The 19379-nt window shown below is 46.2% G+C and overlaps 1 protein-coding gene across 1 annotated transcript in view; it reads right to left on the bottom strand.

Moving 5' to 3' along the window:
* CD34 (CD34 molecule) overlaps positions 1-19379 on the bottom strand; it is a 109300-nt gene that overhangs the window by 54032 nt on the left and 35889 nt on the right. The window contains exons 1-2 of the transcript XR_010114689.1: positions 13286-13446; positions 12181-12278 (exon numbers count right to left, since the gene is read on the bottom strand). The gene's annotated coding sequence lies outside the window, so the exon portion shown is untranslated. Of the gene's footprint in view, positions 1-12180; positions 12279-13285 lie in introns of the transcript that reaches the window.

Below are 19379 nucleotides of genomic sequence, written 5' to 3'. Positions count from 1 at the left end.
GGTCTCGAACTCCTGACCTCAGGTGATCCACCCACTCTGGCCTCCCAAAGTGCTGGGATTACAGGCATGAGCCGCTGCACCTGGCCCCTATAACAGGTTTTTATAACTTGGGATCTGTGAATCCTCTGACGGTGTATGCCAAATTGGGGCTATTTTTTTTTTCTCCTGGAGAGACTATAGCTTCCATGCAATTTCTAATACGAACTGGCAGGAAAATAAAAGCCACCAAAACCAAATTCTTAGAAAGTTGATCAAGGGCCTCCCAAGACTGCCTCTACCTCTCCAGTACACAGCCCCTCCTCTGCTACTTACACTCTCTCTGAACATCCCAACCTCCTTCTCCCAACAAGCCATTTCCTCCTTCAGTTTTGTGGTGGTCTGGCATGAACTTTCAGGTGAAGTCCTCTCATCCTTGAACACTTACTTATTAACAAACACCTATTTACTGAGCACTTGTTGTGGCCAAGCATCATGCTAGGCTCTGAGGATACAGCCATAAACGAGATGGATGAGATCTTCCTTGTGTTCCCAGAGACATCCTCCAGCTCCCAACCCCATTTAAGACTAATACAACACTTTCTTACACTTCATTTGTGTCACATTTACACTCTATTTTAGGTGAAGGTATCTGTCTACCTCACTTATTCCTTCTCCGTCCCCACCCCACTCCATCCAAAAAGAGAAACAGACACAGAATCTTTCACAGAGGCCATCCTAAGCAAATGCACATCAATCCATGAATGCTGATGGGCTCACCAGTGGTCCAAGCAGCAAGACTAGCATACCAGGGCAAGCCTGACTCAGCAATGCAGGGTCCAGGGGACCTTGGGAGATGTCTCTGTTGCAGCAAAGAGCATGGGGCCTCTGTTCCTCAGCCACAGCCTGCAGTTCTCATTCCAGCTGCTGATCCTTCAAATTGTGCATCCAGTCAGGGAAGTTAGAAAAAGAGCACCCAAGTATATGTGTCTGGCTTACCTACCTTCTGGACTATCCAGGTGGAGGAGAAGCATACATCTCAGATATCTGCACCAATACTTTCAGCATGTAAACTGATGGAAGACATCAAACAATGCATCAAAGACATATACCTCTCTCATGAAGAAGAGAGCTGGTTGCTCTAGATACCACGGCCATCTCTTCTAGCAATCTCTGCCAGCTCATTTCCAGAGCATCTGAACACAACCCTACTTCCTAAATCACAACATGGCAGTGACTAGAGCTGCCACCATCCCTTTCTACCTGTCAGATGCAGAAGGATGCACAGCCAACAGCAACAGGACCACAGAGCTGTTTCTCTAATATCACAAAAGCTCTCAATACTGTTAACGAAATGGTTCTAGCAGCCACCAAAGAAATCTGCTGCTGGACTTTGTTGTCTAAGAAATATGACCTTATGGTACTGAGGTCACAGAATGGGATACTCCTCAGCACTATTCAGTCAACAAATATTAGTGAAACACAGCACTGTCAGGTACTATAAACAACAGAAAAGACAAGACTCAACCTTTATGTCAATCAAAGGTTGTTAGGGAGGCAAGGTTACTATAGAAGAAACAATTGGAGCAATCATCTCTAATCTGGCATGTATAAGCAGATCCACTAGGATGAAGAAGAAAATATTAGAATGTTTATACTTTACTGAAATACAAAAAAATTAAATTTTACTATTATTTAATATAGGAATTGACACTGACACACTCCTTCAATTTGTGTGTTGGGTGGTTGCTGTCATTTAAGGTACCAGAGGAATCCTTGTGTCTGAGTAGGAGATCCAAATGCAGAAGGGTAGACAGTGACACCCCCAGTTGCCTGTTGATTTAGTACCATTTACATCTGCCCAGTGAAGCAAGGTTAAAGACACCATCTTCAATACAATAAACAACAGTCCTTTGTAATAAGATGGTGAGACCCGAACGTCATCTGACCACACTGTCACTAATTATCTCGTGGTAAAAATATCTAAAAGAGTTCCTCAACTTGGAGAAGAATCAGGCCAGGTATGTGACTCACGCCTGTAGTCCCAGTGCTTTGGGAGGCCAAAAACAGAAGGATCTCTTGAGACCAGGAGTTCAAGACCAGCCTGAGAAACACAGCAAGACCCCAGTCTCCACAAAAATTTAAAAATCAGCCGGGCATCATGGAGCACATTTGTAGTTCTCACTACTAGGGGGGCTGAGGATTGCTTGAGCCCAGGAGTTTGAGGCTGCAGTGAGCTATGATTGTGCCACTGCACTCTAGCCTGTGCAACAGAGTGAAACTCTGTCTCAAAAAAAAGAGGAATTATACTTTTTTTAAACCAGAAAACAAGAGTTCTAAAATGTGCTGACCTCTTCTGTAATGAGTGCCAGTAAGTAGAATGCCACTTAATGGGTATTTTTAAACAAACAAATAAATACTTACTCTATATCTTTATGGTGAAGGTAGAATTTTTTTAATGGGTAAGAAAGCCATTGTTCTTTTAAAACAGGCACTTGGAAATCATTTCTACCGTTACGTGATAATGTTGCCAATTTCAATATAAGGATGTCATCTCTAAAATCTTATTATCTGCACACACTCAAAACAGAACATCAACACTTGTTTTAAAATCTCCCAAAATGAAGTATTTCAGGGGTCTTGAAACCATTTATTAAATTCAACATATAAAAGTATTAAATTTTGCAATGAGTTTGTAAGAACAACTGATTGATATCAAGACTGACTGAAATATATTAGCTGGATTTCAACAAAAACCTTTGCAGAAAACAGTGGATGTGACCAAAAAACAAGTATCAAGATTTCATAAGTTTAATCCAGGATGCATTTCTGCCATGGGCATCTGCATATCACTGTGAGGTCCCTTTTAAAATATCCTGACTCAAAACAGAACTTCTAGCTGCAAATGACACCGAGCTACTCTGAAATAATAAATTATGCTCAATTGCAATGTTCTTACTGAAAAAGAATCATTCTTAACAGATTATTTCACTTAATTCTTCAACAAATATCCATCTCTTATATACATATGACAGGCACTGTTCCATCCTCTGAGATATAGCAGGGGACAAAACTCACAAAAATCCCTTCTCTCATGGAGCACATATTCCAGTGGGGAGAGAGAGAAAATACACTAATAGAAATAAATAGTATGCCAGCTGGTGAAAAAACACTACATGAAAGGGATGCAAGGAAGGCTAGAGAATGCTGGGGGCTTGGGGGACCCTCTGAGAAGGTAATATCAGAGCACAGACCCAAAGGAAGTAAGAGATTTAAGCACAGGGCTATCTGGGGAAAAGCATTCCAAACAGAGGGAACTGGAGGTAAAAAGGCCCTAAAACAGGAAATGCCTAGTATACCTAAACAACAGCAGGAGGCCAGTGATGCTGGAGCAAAGTGCAAGTTGAAAAGAGTAACAGGAGATAGATACAGAAGTAACGTGACAAAGCCAGGTAAGGTCATATGGACCTGTATTGTGCAAGATGGCAGCCACTAGCCATGTGAGGCTATGGAGCACATGAAATGCAGCTAGCTCACATGGAGATGTGCTTTGACTATTACTTAGTACAACAAACAAACAAAAACAACGTAACATATCTCAGAAGTGAAAATATTGTTAACATACTGGGCTAAATAAAATACGTTATCAAAATTAACTTCAAGTGGTTCATTTTCCATTCATTTTTCCTTTATCAAAAACGTTTAAATTACACACATGACCCTCATGTGTAGCACACATTATATTTCTGTTGGGCAGTGATGAGATAAGCGATGAGGTCTCATGGACCACAGTAAGGGTGATTGCTTTTACTGAGAGAGAAGAAAAGCCACTGCAGGGTTTGGGCACAGCAGAGCATGATGTGACTTAACGTTTCACAGGATTGTTTTGGCTGCGGGGAGGACTACAGCCTCCAAGGGGCAATAAAGAAGCAGGTAAGAGAGGATGGTGGCTTCGACCAAGGTGGTGGCAGTGGAAGTAGTTCTGATAGATGAGATTTTGGATATATTTTACAGGTAGAGTCAACAAGACTTACTGATGAACTGGATGAAGGACAGATGAGAAAGAGGGAAATCAAGCATGACCAGAGGTGTTTTTGATAAGCAACTGGAAGAACAGCAATCCCATAAATGGGATGGGGAGACTGCAGGAAGAACATATTGGGGAGGGAAACCAGGAGTTCCATTTTGGACACGTTTAGTGAAATATCTATTAAGATCAAAGCTGAAATATTAAACAGGCAGATGGATACACAGGTCTACAGTTCAGAAGAGAGTTTGGGCTGCAGACAAATGATTAAGGGTCATCAGCATATAGACTTTTTAACTTTCCATTACAGAAAATTTCTGGGCCGGGCGCGGTGGCTCACGCCTGTAATCCCAGCACTCTGGGAGGCCAAGACGGGTGGATCACAAGGTCAGGAGATCGAGACCATCCTGGCTAACACGGTGAAACTCTGTCTCTATTAAAAATACAAAAAAATTAGCTGGGCGTGGTGGCAGGCGCCTGTAGTTCCAGCTACTCGGGAGGCTGAGGCAGGAGAATGGCATGAACCCAGGAGGCAGAGCCTGCAGTGAGCCGAGATCGTGCCACCGCACTCCAGCCTGGGCGACAGAACAAGACTCCTCAAAAAAAAAAAAAAAAGAAAGAAAATTTCTAACATAAGTAAAATGAGAGAGAACAGTATAATAAACCCCCAGGTACCCATCACCCAGCTTCAACAATGATCAGCTCATGGTCAATCTTATCGATCTCCCAGGATTACACTGAAGCAAACTCTGGAGATCACTCATATAGATGGTATTAAAAGCCATGCAACAGGAGAGGATCACAGACAGAATGAGAGAAGACAGAGAGGAGGTGCCCAGGGCCTTTAATGCTTAGAGGTCAGGGAGATGAGAAGCTGAGAAGGAATGGCCAATTAGGCAGATGGAAAGCCAGAAATACACACCCTGGAAGCCAAGTGAAGAAACAGCATCAAGGAAAAGTGTATGACCAGCGGTGCCAAACTGCTGAAGAGCTCCTGTGAGGAAGATGAAGAAGTGACCACTAGAGTCAGGATCATGGGAGTTACCATGGACCTTGCCAGGAGCACTTTCATCAAAGTGGTGTGAGTCAAGAGAGGATGTGAACACAGCAAGGACTGAAAATATGGAGGGACAGATGATGGGGCAGTAGCTGGGAGAGGTGACCAAAGAAGACTTTTTCAAGATGAGAAAGGTAGCCTTCGGAAACGATTGAGCAGAGGGAAAAAGTAGTGATGCAAGGAGGCGGGGACAGGCTGGGGCAATGTCGAATATGTGAGGAACTGAAATTTAGGGCAAAGTAGAAGGCTGCCCTTGGACAGAACCATGAAGAGTTCATTTAGGAAGAAGGTAGGGAATACAATATATCCTAGCCATTTGAAGTCTTTTGTTTTGTGTTTTATAATACTATAATGTATTTTAGCACAGCACTACTTTTTATAAATTATAAATACAGACACAAAGAAGGTGAATTGCTCAAAAGTTTTAACTGATATGGGCACACAATCAAAACAAAGACGACTTAACTGAAAGAAAACAAAACATATCATCAGAGGCTGAACATGTAGCCTTCAGTGACAAGGAGATATGTATCATAAGGATACTAGGTTTTGTATCTGAAAATATACTTTTATTAACTAAGATTTTTTTAAAGGCTCAGACACTATAATCCAGTAACTACAATACAGTTGCATTTGAACTGAAAATGCAAAAATATAAGAAGAATCATGGACTATTCTCAAAATCAGTGCATCACAGGAGTCAGAGTCTGATTATTTACTTACATAAAGAAATGTAAATCAGTTAAAAGTTTTATCAGCAAGACAGGCCTGAATTGTATCATCATATCTGGCTACTGAGGCAGACTGGCTACCCAATACACAACGAACAGCAAATCAAGAAAGTGGGCCTGTCATCTGAAAGGCTGGCAGGTAGCCTAACTGGAACAGGCAAAAGCCCCAAACCAACCTGAAGTCCACAAAGCCACAGAAACATCCAATTTGCTCAAACATATTAGCAACACTTGGTGTTTGCCAAGCCCTGTAACAATTCAGAACCCTCTCTTTAAAAGTGTTCATTTAGCCTCTCCACACTCCACCGATTCAGGAAGCTCTCCATTTCAACTTTCAGAGCTATCCACACTCAAGCCCAAAAGTGTTACATGGATACACGCAAGGCCCAAGCAGCACCACAGTTAGAATGCCGGGTCGTGTGGCTATGAGACGCAGGCCTGCCACAGAAGCCATGCCTGGCTTCTTGAACATTCTAGGGGCACCTTTGTCAACCACATAAAATGACAGCATGAGAGCATGAACACCAAGCTCTAAAACGTGGCAGGTCTGCCTGCACAGAAGCGACGGTTGTGGTCACACTGCTCAGCTGGGGTGAACGCACGGGGAAAACTGCCAAGCAGCAGCTCTCCTGTGATCAAACTGTAAGCTCCAGGAGTTGGGCCCTGTCTGTCCTTTTCACAGGTGTAGGCCCAGTGTCCAGTACAGCTCCTGAAACAGAGCAGGCTCCCAAGAAATATCTACTGAAGGAAGGGAAAAATGACTAGCTACATTAAACCATAAAGGCAAGAAGGATCAGGAAAAAATGCTCAAAATCATAAAAATCATCTAACAAAACTCAAGAAGCTGTTGATGGCAGCTGACTGGGAAGAATCGTGGGCAGCTAAGTAAATCTAAAAGGTAGAATTGCAGAACATAAATTCTTTTAAGAATGACCATAATCTTTATTAACAGAGCCTTGAAGATTTGTCATCAACTAAATGAAACATGTGGATCTTATTTGGAGCCTGACTCAAACCAATCAGCTGTTTTCAAAAAAAAAAAAAAAAGAAAGAAAGAAAGAAATTGAGACATCGAAGCAAATTTAAACACCATTTGGATATTTGGATGACAGGAGATATTTAGGAATGACTGTGCTGTTTCAAGGTGTAATAATACTACTAGGGTTACGTTTTTAAAAGGTATTATCCTTTAGAGATACATTAAAAAGTATTTATGGATAAAATAATACAGGATCTAGGACTTGCTGTAAAATAATCCAAGAAGGGGGTAAGAAAAAGGTGGGTGAAGGTATAAAAGAAATGAGAAAAGCCATGTGTTGATTACAAGTCGAAAAACTGGGGGATGGGAACATTGAGGTGTATTATGCTAACTCTATCTTTGTGTACCTGTGAAAATTTCCATTGACAAATTTGAAAAAAAAAAAAAAGACTAACCATAATGTCAAACCACAGTTAATTTCCTTGCATTTGCTGCACTGTTGGAAAATAACTGAGAGGCATTTTTAGTCATACATGGACACAGTGGTTTCTGAGGAGACCAGCAGAACAGAGCTGAGAGTCCCATCTTTTCTTTATCCCCGCCATCATGTTCATCTGAGACTCACTTGTGTCATTTCTGCTTTCATCCTAGGCCTGAAGAGGTCTCCATGTTTCCTCTCACAATGGCCCCTACTCTCCTTCCACTCTTCCCTTCTCTGCCGCTGGTTGTTCTTCACAATTCTGGTGGTCCTCTGCTTTATCCAGTGATCCTGACTACCTCTAACCCACCTTTGTAGCCAGGTCATATTCCTTCCTTCTCATGGCCCTAATGCCAATGGATTCTGTCATGCCCACACAGCTTTAACCCTTCTCTTTTCCTTAAAGGCAGTCATCATCATATATCCTAGTATGTCCATCTTCCCCCAAATTTGTCACACTTGCTGCGTTAAGCACCTCTCTTCCTCCACTTACCCACTCAGATTCCTCTTGTACATTTCCAGGACAGATCAAACAAGGATGGGTCAACCAATAAATATCTGAGGCCTATCGTGTGCCAAGCTCTGTACTCAGCACTGGGGTGACAGCAAAGGACAAGACAGATACAGACATGCTCTCTTGAAGCATGTGATCCAGTGCAGATGGAATTAAAATTGGTTCAGCTGCCCATAAACCTTCCAGATCAAACTGCGAATCTTTTATTTACCTCTGTATCCTGAGAACTTCACACAGTGCCTGCCATATAATAGATCTTTAATAAATATCTGGTAAATGATATTTATTTATCCAAGTCAGTGCAGTTGTCTCAACCTAAGTTTAAGACCATATAGTATGGGGTCACCCTAAACCCTACAAATGAAAAGATATTTAAGAGAGAATGTTTTCTTTATAAAAGCCTCTGGGGAAACTCTGCCGGGAGGTATGAAGGAATGCTCCTAGAGCCAGAGTTACCATTACCAGCTAAAGGCAGCTCTAGGTGTGCTCAACTTCTGTCTTCTTTGCTATTATGGATTGTCTGCTCCCTCCTCCCGCTGCTGGCCTCCTCCCTATCAAGTGCAACGAGAATCAACCTCAGTCACCTCCGTTCCCCCTGCTACTTCCAGCACTTGGTTTCCTCCTGCTACCGACGTGTCTCACTTCCTATCTGAGCAGAACTGCCCCAACTGCTGGGCTGTTGCTGTTCTGCAGCAGTGAGAACTTTAGCCCTGTTCCTAGCTAGGAGTTTCAGCAAGACTCCGGCTTGAGGACCAGGTCAAAAAGGTGGAAACTAGGACACAGAAGGACTCCATAAAGGTTGGCTGCAGGAATACTGAATGCTGATTCCAGTCCCAAGCCAACACAGACACATATCCCACAAACGCCAAGCGCCTTATTCTGACAGAGTGGATGAGTGCCAGGTTCAGACAGACATGCCAGGCTGGGTTGCAGGCTCTCTCTGCGGCAGCATCTCCAGGACCTTGGCACTAAAGGTGCCGGTGAGATCAGAAACGATAGAGATATCAGGAGAAAGATCCTACAGGACAGACGGAACCAATGAGCCTCCCTTCTCCTCACTCAACACTGGGCTCGGGTCAGTCCAGTATATCCTCTGCACTGCCCAGGGAAATCAGAATGAGAGGGACAGTAGCTTGTCAAACCCAGTCCTGCTGAGGAACTTAGGCCTCCAGGCTCCAGGGAAAAGGCTGAAAATGAAAGAGCTTTCCTAGCTACAGAATGACTATTTTTGAGCTGACTCTAATAATCTACTATTTCAACTACCAGATCATCCTCTCATGGGATCACAAAGACAGGCCCAACGCAGAGTCTTTAAGAACCCTAGAAATCTGAAATAGCCATCGTAAGCACCCTCAGTAAAAGGCCAAGCACTTTTCTGGTAGTCTACAGCAGGGGTTGGCAAGTTTTTATCTTTTATCCTAAAGGGCAAGATAGTAAATATTTTAGGCTTATGGGGCATACCGGCTCCCTTGCAGTTACTCAACTATGCCACTGTAGCATGAAACCAGCCTCAGACAATACACAAACAATGGGCATGTCTCTGTTCCAGTGAAACTTTATTTACAAAAACAGGAATCCGGCCCACGGGCCACAGTTTGCAACCCCTGGTCATTGGGAAAACCTGCTCTTCCAGTATTTTCATGCTCCAAAGAGGAACAGAGGCTCCCATCCACCTGGAGGGCTCCTATCCACACTAAGACAGGGACCCACTCTGGGGACTAGGCCTCCATCCCTACCAGTCCCTCCCATAAGGTACTAAGTCCCTCCCATAAGGTACTAAGAAATCTAGGCTATTTGTTCAAAAAGCTTGGTCTGCATCAGAAACCTAGGCAAAGGTGGAAAAAGCTTTCCAGACATCAAATCAGAGGGCTTCAGAACTGGAAGAAGCTAGATCCCTTAGACTAGACACTTAGGCCTGGAAAAGGAAGTGGTGTGTCCAAGATCACGTAGCTAGCAAAAGTCGCCTGACTCTGTCCAGTGCTCTTACTCCTACGGGGTGATAAACAGCATGCTAGAAGAGGCCAAAGACTTGTGGCACATTTCTACAGCACATCCCTGAGCTATAAGCAAATGGTACAAGACCTTGGGGGAAATAAGTGCATGCGTGTGTGTGTGTGTGTGCGTGTGTGTGTGTGTGTGTGTGTGTGTGGTTCCAGGTATACCTGGACATAGTTACTAGGGAGAGGAAAAAAACAAAAATCTTAACTTTAAAAAGGGATATGGTTTGGTAGAAGATGTGGGTGTTTGTTAGCAGAAATGCCCAGGGTCTGGGCAAGCCCTGGGATAATAAACCAGTACAAGGCATACAGCCTCACTCAATTTCAGGTAATGCCCCAGGCCCTAGGATCTACCTCTACCCACCTTCAAGCTTCATAATCCAATATCCTTCAAATCTTTTCCCAGAACTGACTTCCATCGCATATTTCACTTGCCTGACCATCTTGAAGGCAACATGTCTAAAAGAAAATCAAACATGACTAGCCAAAACAAGTTTGAACTCTAATGTTTCTATTTCTATAAATCACTAAGGTTAAAAATTTCAGCACTTTCTCTTCCCCATGTCCTGTCCTCAAGCCAGAGTAGCACTCCAAATTATCTCTTCCTCTTCATTTCCCCAGGCTCCACCCTAACCTATCACCTCCAATCTGGTATGTTGCTAGTCTCCTGATGGGGACCCCAGATTCCAGGCTTACAACAATACCAGATCTTGCCCCATATACTCATCCTCCTTCCATTCACCACAGTCTCTTAAAGGTCAAGGTCCAGCGCTACTCACCTTTGGCTTCCCAGTTCCCAGAACCTCACCTAATATGGGGGGCACACAATAAATGCTAAATGAATGAATCACAGTATTCATCACAAGATAAAAGAAAAAAACAAAAATCTTAACTTCAAAAAGGGATATGGTTTGGTAGTTTTCATCACAAGATAACTGCACAAGAAACCTCAGACCCTTCCTAGTTCCTACTCCCTCGAACCCAGACTGCTGAACTCTGAAGGCCTACCATCATCTTACCCTGCCCACCTCAGCTCCTACCCGCCCAGAAACAGGCTTTTGGCTCCATCTAGCTCATCAATGCTGGACCCTCCTCATGTGCCAGGCATTCCTGCATCCACATCTCTGCCCACGCTCTGCTCACCCTGCCCTATGATGACGTCCATGCCCTTCCCCCTGCATCTACTCCAACTCCTACGTAACTGCCAACTGCCGAGCTGTGGGGGGAGACAGGGGATACAGGAAGAGGGGAGATGATAAAAAAGACTGGGGAAAGGGGAGCATGATGAAAACATGCTGGGGTCTCTCTCTGATCCTTGGAAGCATAACCCTCTCAATGGGTCATAGGCGATTTAGAGAAGGAAGAGCCAGGAGGAGGAGCCAGATTTTTCCACTGAACGAAAGGCATGATTTTCATCACTGCTTCTGTTACCCTGGTAACCAGGGACAGCCCAGTGGAGAGTACAGTAAAAGAACACCATGTTTATCTTTGCTGTCTGATCTACTTCCCTGTACACCCTTCCCTGACCATCCCCTAGCCCCTAGGCCTGCTCCAAATCTCTTATAATGCCACCACCATCCTTCTAGTTACCCTTGCTCGAAACCTCAAAGGCAGAGCTAATTTCTCCCTCTCTTTATCCAACCCTAAGGACCATGTGTTCTTCCACTGCAACATTTTGGGGTTCATCTCACCATGCCACCTGCCATGCCAGGGGTCCCCCAAAACAAAGAGCTGGTCTCAAAGCACAAGGATGGCATCTGCTCTACCAGACAGGGCAAGTGGGACTAGTGGGGCAGGAAGGTGAGGAAAACTGCCCAGCCAACCATGTTCTCATCCCACACAGCTGGTGTGGAGAGGGACCTGGCTCTCCCAGCCCCCCTCCTATGGCTGAGATCAGGAGAAGGAGCCAGGTTGGGGATGGGGGGAGTAGGTTCACCCACAGGCTTCCACAGATCCTGCCTCCCACACGGACACAGTGTCTGCGTGACCTGAGAGCGGAGACACAGTGCTCGCCCTGGAAGATTATATAAGCGTTATATAACATGGTGGCACCAATAAGCACACAGGAGCAGTTGTCGAGTGCCAGGGACAGGCCAGGGGTGGAACCAAACCCAAGGGGCTGGAGGTTCAGCCCTCCTGCCACCAATGCCAAAGCAGCACCAGGCCCTGACTGCCTCGGCCCTGTCTATACCTGCTCCTTCCAGCCCAGAGGACACAGAGAGAAACTTGCCAGGCTCTGCACTCTTCTTCCCACACTGGGCAGCAGGGAGGGGCCGCAAAACCGTCACCACCCTGGGCCATGGCAGCCTCTGCCCATCCAGCCTGAGGCAGCCTAGCTGCTCTTCCCACAGGGGAGCAGCCATGGGGTCCTCGGCAGGGGAGGGGTGTGGACCAGTAGCCCCCTCCTCTCTGTCCTCCTACCAGAATGTAGGAGCACTTGTTTGAGGAACAAGTGCTGCAGCAGCAGCTCCAGGATTGGCTGGGCCAGCCGTTCCTCTGCTCTGTCACTTGCTGTTTCTCTAAAAAACAAAACAAACCGAAAGGGAAAGAAAAAAAAATTAAGCACATTTGACAAATGCCACATCCCAAATTTTGGTCTATGGTTGCAAAGCTGGAAGGAAGAGGTCCTAAGCAAATTATCCTACTTCCCTACAGCCCCCATCTCCCACCATTCCTGGCCAATTCACCATCTATGAAGTTGGGCTGCGAGCCTGAAGATTGCTCCGCAGCCCCTATCTCTGGAGCTGCCTCAGTGGCTGTAGCTCCTTTGGGTAATATTCCCCCTCCCTCTACAGAATGCTCAGAGTCTGCGGCTCCCGGATATACACGCGGGACTAGGCGGCCGGCCTGGGGCAGTTCTGGGCAGTTTGGGCCAGGTCTTCATCAAACTCCTCCACCGTCATCACCACACCCACTTTATTAATTTGGCAGGGGTGGGGGCAGCTGAACAGAGACAGAGCCAAGTGATCTCCCGCAGCACCTGCCCTCTCCTGAGCTATGCCTCTGGCCTTCCCGCCTCCTCCTCCTCCACACGGACCTCCGCGCCCCCTGAAGAAGGGGGGAAAAAGAAATACGCATTAATACCTCGAGCCTTGGCGCACCAGCCCTCGCCCCCTCAACCACCTGTCTCTGCGCTCTCCCCCGCAGCCTTCCTCAACTCTGGGCGCCCCCTCTGCAGCAAAGGGGCACCACGCCCACTGCGGAGAGGAGAAATGCAAGGTGGGTAGCGGGCAGGGGCTCATTTGAGGGCCCGGGGGCTGCTCACTCACCCCTGCGCGCAGCTGGCCCTGGCCCCAGAGCCTGGGGCCCGCCCGGAGCTGCTCCAGGCCGCGACCGCTCCCACCCCCGCGGCGAGGCCAGCAGCGCCCCGAGGCCGCGCTGCAACCGGGGTGGGGCGCGACCGGAGCGCGGCCGGGGCCCCGGGCATCGTCCCCAGGGAGCCCACCCTACCCCGGGACGCTCGGGGACCGCCCTGCAGGCCCGGCCCAAGGTGCCCACTCCCACCTGGCCGGGTCCCGGCTCTTACCTCGGCGGCCTTCCGCCCTCCGGGGGTACTGCGCAAACAGGCTCCCCACCAGCCCCCGCCCGCCAAGCGCCCCGCTGCAGGCCCGAGATGCGCAGCCGCTGCGGACGCCGGCTCCGCGGCGGCCGCTTCCCGGGCGTGTGAGCTCAGCCTGCCCGCGCGCCCGCGCTTCCCACGCTCGGCGTCCCGCGCGGCGCCACCCAGCGGCCGCGTCGGGCGCTGCACGCTCGTGTCCGGGAAAATCTGCCGCAGCCGGGCCGGCCAACTGATTCGGAAATTCCCAGAATTTGACCATAGGCTTGCGGCGGGGCGGGAGACCTGTCAGGCCGTGTGGCCGTCGCTAGACTTGGGGCAGAGCAGCTCCCACCCACCCTGTCTCTGAAGGGGACTCCAGAGTCTTTGCAAGATATTCTGATTTCCCCCCGTTCCTCTGACCTTGCCTCGCCATATTTCTTCCAGGGCAGTGGAGACTGTGGAGATGCTGGTGACTCCTTGTAAAATGGGGGTGGAGAATCGAGGAGTGGGAAAAGGGTGGGAAGCTCTCGAGGCTGGCATCTCAAGGCCTCCATGGGCCCGTCTAGAGATCCGAGGTGTGCACTGAGTCACTTCCCGAGCTTGTTAGAACACACATGCACAGATGCCCCAGCCTACCTGTAAATTCTAATTCGGAAATTTCAAGTACTGTTTTTAACCTTTTCTTGTACCTACACCCTTCTGAGAACTGCAGAAGAGCTATGGACCCTCTCTTCAAAAAATGCACATGCATACGGAAATATAATTTTGCACAATATTTCAGGGAATTCTGAAACTCTTCAAAGCTCCGTGGATCCCAGCTTAATATCTCACTTTCTGCAGATACCCTAAGCAGAAAAAGCAAGCTGGTGATTACCTGAATACGATGCCATCTTATCTCATGCTTTTTCCTCCTTTAGGGATATCTCCACTGGACGCCCAATCTCACATTTCTGCCTGTAGAAATTCCACCTGTCCTTTAAGTCCAACTGGAAAACCTCTTCCTCTCTGATTTTCCCAATCAGCAATGCCATTTATGACCTCAGTTTTCTGAGAGCATGTATTTTATGGCTGTTAACATGTTATACATACACCTGTATTTATTTCTGTGGTTGGTTTTCTTATCTCCTTCTAGATAGTAAAACTCTTTTAAGATCAGTGTCTCCCTCTGCAACTACTAAGGGCCTTACATGGTATGCCTTCGACAAACAGTTCTTAAATAATCAAAGAGAGGTTGGATTGAGAGAATAGGAGGCCTAGAGAGATGAATGCCTTTGCTCTACCTGCACCTTTCCTCCCTTCCTGATGCTCCACCACATGGACCGCTAGGTGTCTGGAGAACAGAATCCTCAAGTTGATAGGCTTATCTCATTCATTCCTGCTCCTCTAGGCAAGGCAGCCATAATTTAGGGGTTCCTGGATGAAGTTGCAAGGCAAGATCATGCAGGACACACATACCAAATAGCAGATATTCTACCACCAGTGTCTCCTAGTCCAGTGAGGGGTGTCCCCACCCACCTGGTGCAGAAGCAACATGGATGTCATCCTTGACTTTTCCATCTCACTTCCCTCCTTTCTTGCACATATGCCAATCAATCACCACATCCTGATTCTACTTCCTAAATCTTAAATTTCTAAGATTGGCCCTCTCTTTATTCCTAGCTCATTCCACCATTATTTCTTGCTGGGATTTCTGCATTTGTCTCTAGCCTAACTCACCTACCTGCCTCCAGCCTCACTAGGCCCAGATCCAGTCTCCACATCTGCTGTGTACTGAATGTCTGTATCTCCCTAAAGCTTGTTTGTGTGCTCTTTCTCTCTCTCTCCCTCTCTTCCTCTCTGCTTTCCAACACGGGAGAATACAGTGAGAAGATGGCCAACTGCAAAACAGGAAGCAGACCTTCTCCAGACACAGATCTGCTGATGCCTTGATCTTAGACTACCTTGCCTCCAGAATGGTGAGAAATAAATGTTGTTTAAGCCACTCAGTCTGTGGTATTCTGTTATAGCAGCTTGGACTAAGACAATATCCTGTTTAGAAGGATCTTGCAAATATATCAATCCCTTCCCTACGTAAAACTCTTATGTAGTTTCGTTCTGGACTAAGGATGAGGTTCAGACGCCTTCTCCTGGCTCACAAGGCCTCCTAGATCTGGGCCCAACTGACTCCCCAGCCTCCTATCTTGGCACAGCCTCCACTCTTACCTATATGCTTCACTTGTACTAAACACCATGTTTCTCTCTGCCTTGATAAAAGTCCTCCTCCAATTTTTTTTTGAGATGGCCTCACTCTGTCCCTGTCCCTGGGGTGCAGTGGTGTGATCTCAGCTCACTGCAGCCTCGATCTTCCCGGCTCAAGTGATTCTTCAAACTCAGCCCCCTGAATAGCTGGGACTACAGGCATGCGCTACCACACCCAGCAAATATTTTTGTATCTTGTAGAGACAGGGTTTTGCCATGTTGCCCAGGCTAGTCTCCAATTCCTGAGCCCAAGCGATTTGCCTGCCTCAGACTCCCATAATGCTGAGATTACAGGCATGAGTTGCTGCACCTGGCCCTCCCCGACTTTTTGAGACTTTGTTCCACCTATTCCTCAGTTTCCCGACTGTCTCCTCCTGCACCACCTGGCCCTTCCTCTGCTATAATATGAAAATCACAATATTGTTATTGTTCTTATATGACATCTGCTTTCCCTGCCGCACTAATACCTCTGCGATAGTATCCTCAATGCCTGGCACAATACCTAGTGCCAAATGGGAACACATAAATATTTATTAAATGAATGAAAGCTTTGAACATGGCACATACCCCAGATGAGAGACTCTGGGGGTAAATGCAGTGGTGCTTCATAATCTAAAAGTCAGATAGGGTGGGACAGGCCTACTGCTTTTTAATAATAGCACTATTCACTGTTTTCAAGTGAATTTCAATCTTTCTGAGTTTTTTATTTCCTTATCTAAAAAATGAAAACAATAATAATTAGGGTTGCTCTGAAAGTGGCCAGAGATATATGTGTAACAAAGTATCTTATAATTTTAAAGTTCTCTCTCTATATATATTTACATATATATATATATATGTTAGTGAGAAGTATTGTATTACTTCACTTGATCCCACAATAACATTTTGAATAGACAGCTGACATTTCCTACTTTGCATATAAGGAAACTGAAGGTAGACATGGTAAAGCAATTTGCCTAAGGTCACCCAGATGGTTACCAAGGAACAGAGGCCTGAGATGGGATTCTAAGCTCAGACTCTCTCCGCCACATCACCACTGCTCCCCTCTCCATCCCCAAAGTAGGTATCGATGTTGGGACACATACATGTTGACATCCTGAGGATCATGCAGCTCATGAATGTCACCACTGACCGCTTCTGAAGGGTTTTTATGTGTGTGTGGATGTGTTTGTTGAGGCACAGGGGGCAGAGGTGAGTTGTTGGTAGAAAATGGACTATATATCAACAGTTATCAAGATAGGAAAGAATGCGGTGGGGAGGAGTTGGCCTTGGGTCTGACCCTATACTCTCTACCTCTGCCCCTTCTCTTACTCTAATGGGGCCACCTCAATTGACAGCCCCCTTTACTGTGTAGTTGGACCCCCGCAGGCTCTGAGCTTCTCAGAAGCTGGAGATCTTCCATTTCCTCCATATTTTCAATTCTGTCCATCAGCAAATATTTACTGAGCTCTTACCAAGTGCTTTGTCACAGCCCATGGAAGCCTGGCCAAATTGCTTAACCTCCCTGAGCCACAGTTTCCCCATTCTGCAAAATGGGATTGATAGCCCATCACATGGCTGTTGGGAGGATTAAGCAAGATAACCTATCAACTGTGGGTGAGCTGTTGCTAGTGGAGACACCTGCCCCAAAACCCCAGCCTGTGTCTGCTATTTTTCATGTGAATGCAAGGGGATGTCTGCTTAGTAACTAGGGGAGGACAGAGCAGATCGGAGGAGTTGGGAAAGTGAGAAAAGGAGTATGAAGGCTGCAGTACTCCTCATTGTGCATTTGTCAGGGATATGGAGATCGCTGTGGGGCTCAGAGCTTGTTGGAACTCTTGAAGAACGACTTGTGAGTTTCTGGGCCCAGGCAGAGCCCTTTAAGCTTGCAAAACAACGTCAGGCACGGTGATGAGAGGCTTTCCCAAGCTCTTGGTGGGCAGGGAGCATTAACCACTGAGAGCCACAACAGGAGAGGCAGAGCAGAGCAGCAATCTTTTGGTGACCACAGCTGTGAGGGCTCATCTGAGGTCCCTTTTTGGGAACTCCCAGAAATAACTCAAGGGCATCTGAGAATGTAGATGAAATCATCAGACAAGATATTACAAACATAAAGAACGGAGGTGGTGCCAGGCACATAGTAGGAGCAGAGTGCCTCTGCCCCTCGGTCTTCTGATTATGCTGCCTTGGCACTAAGCATGTTTGTTTCTCACTGTGTCCTGTGCTCTAGGGAACACCCAGTGAAACTGCCCTTCACAGATCCCTGAGTGTGGTTACAGTGGTTTTTCTCTTTAAAGATTAAATCTTTTTTTCCCCTTTCTGCTCAACAAAGACAACAGCCCTTTGATTTTTGATAAACGTTCTTTTCCTACTAGCAGGTGGATATGCCCGGGGCAGTAAGAACTGTGCTTTTAAAACACACACAAGCCCAGCTGTTTGAATCTGCCACTTCTATATGTCTTACTTCTCTTATCTCCTGCCCCCGAGGCTGAGTTTTCTCTGCCTTGGCAGGCTGATAACATGTGGAAGGAAGAGAACAGTTCTAATTAATAGACTAATTAGTGGTACAAGCCTTTAATAGCTGATTATAGGAAAGTCATTTCCCACCCCCCAAGTGATTGATTTATTTATTGCTGTTGTGCTGCATTATTGCAAAATAGTCAGCTTCTAATTATCTATTGGCTGGTTCAATCAGGCCTTTTCCTTCACTTCCATCTTGTTCTTTCCCTTGCTAAGGGAAGGCACAGGCAGAATGGGAGAACTCAAGCCAGCTGATGACCAGTTCTGGACAGATATAAGTGTTGGGATCCTACTGCCACTCCATCTTGAGTGCTTAGAGCTGGAAAGGGAATATGAGGTTCAAGGGAAAAGAAGGCAAGAAAATCCCACTCATTCTTCTAGGATAACGTCCCCATGGTGGCCATTCCCTCATGATCCCTCTGACTCTGTACACCATAACTCACACACATTGTCAGTTGCATTTAAAAACAGTATAGTTAGGAAACAAGCATGAGAAGACACAAAAAGAAAAAAATTAAATAAAAAATAGTGTAGTGTGGAGCTTAAAAGCACGCACTAGGCCAAGCGCAGGGGCTTACGCCTGTAATCCCAGCACTTTGGGAGGCTGAGGCAGGCGGATCACGAGGTCAGGAGATCGAGACCATCCTGGCTAACACGGCGAAACCCTGTCTCTACCAAAAAACACAAAAAATTAGCTGGGCGTGGTGGCGAGCTTCTGTAGTCCCAGCTACCAGGGAGGCTGAGGCGGGAGAATGGTGTGAACCCGGGAGGCGGAGGTTTCAGTGAGCTGAGATCGCGCCACTGCACTCCAGCCTGGGCAATAGAGCCAGACTCCATCTCAAAAAAAAAAAAAAAAAGGCGTGCACTGAAATTCAACAGCCTGGTTTCAAACCTTGGCTCTCCTGCTGGCTGGCTGTGTGATCTGGGGCAAGTCTCTTGACCTCACTGTGCCATATTCTCTAACCTCATTTGTAAAGTAGGAATATAATTGTTCCTCCCTAGGACTGTTGAGGATTAAATTTAAAAAGCTATGTAAAGCACTTGGCACAGTACCTGGTATATACTAAGCCCTCAAAAACATTAGCTATGACAATTACTACTGCCTGAAATTATTTAACTTACCTGACACATCAAAGGACTTTGGTAAATGTTTGTAGAATAAATGAGTGACTATATCAAAATTTTTAAGTAGATTGTGAGCCCTTGAAGTGAAAGGGGTGAAGAAAAGAGGAAATTGAACACTAAGTCATAATAATAAGGGCTATTTTAAGTTGAATGCTTATCAAGAACTGGGCTCTGAGCTCATTGCTTTATGTATATTCTCTCATTTAATCCTTATGTAACT

Source organism: Symphalangus syndactylus, chromosome 19 (genome assembly GCF_028878055.3).
Source record: "Symphalangus syndactylus isolate Jambi chromosome 19, NHGRI_mSymSyn1-v2.1_pri, whole genome shotgun sequence".
Classification (NCBI taxonomy): domain Eukaryota; kingdom Metazoa; phylum Chordata; class Mammalia; order Primates; family Hylobatidae; genus Symphalangus; species Symphalangus syndactylus.
This window is presented reverse-complemented; position numbering and strand designations above follow the sequence as displayed.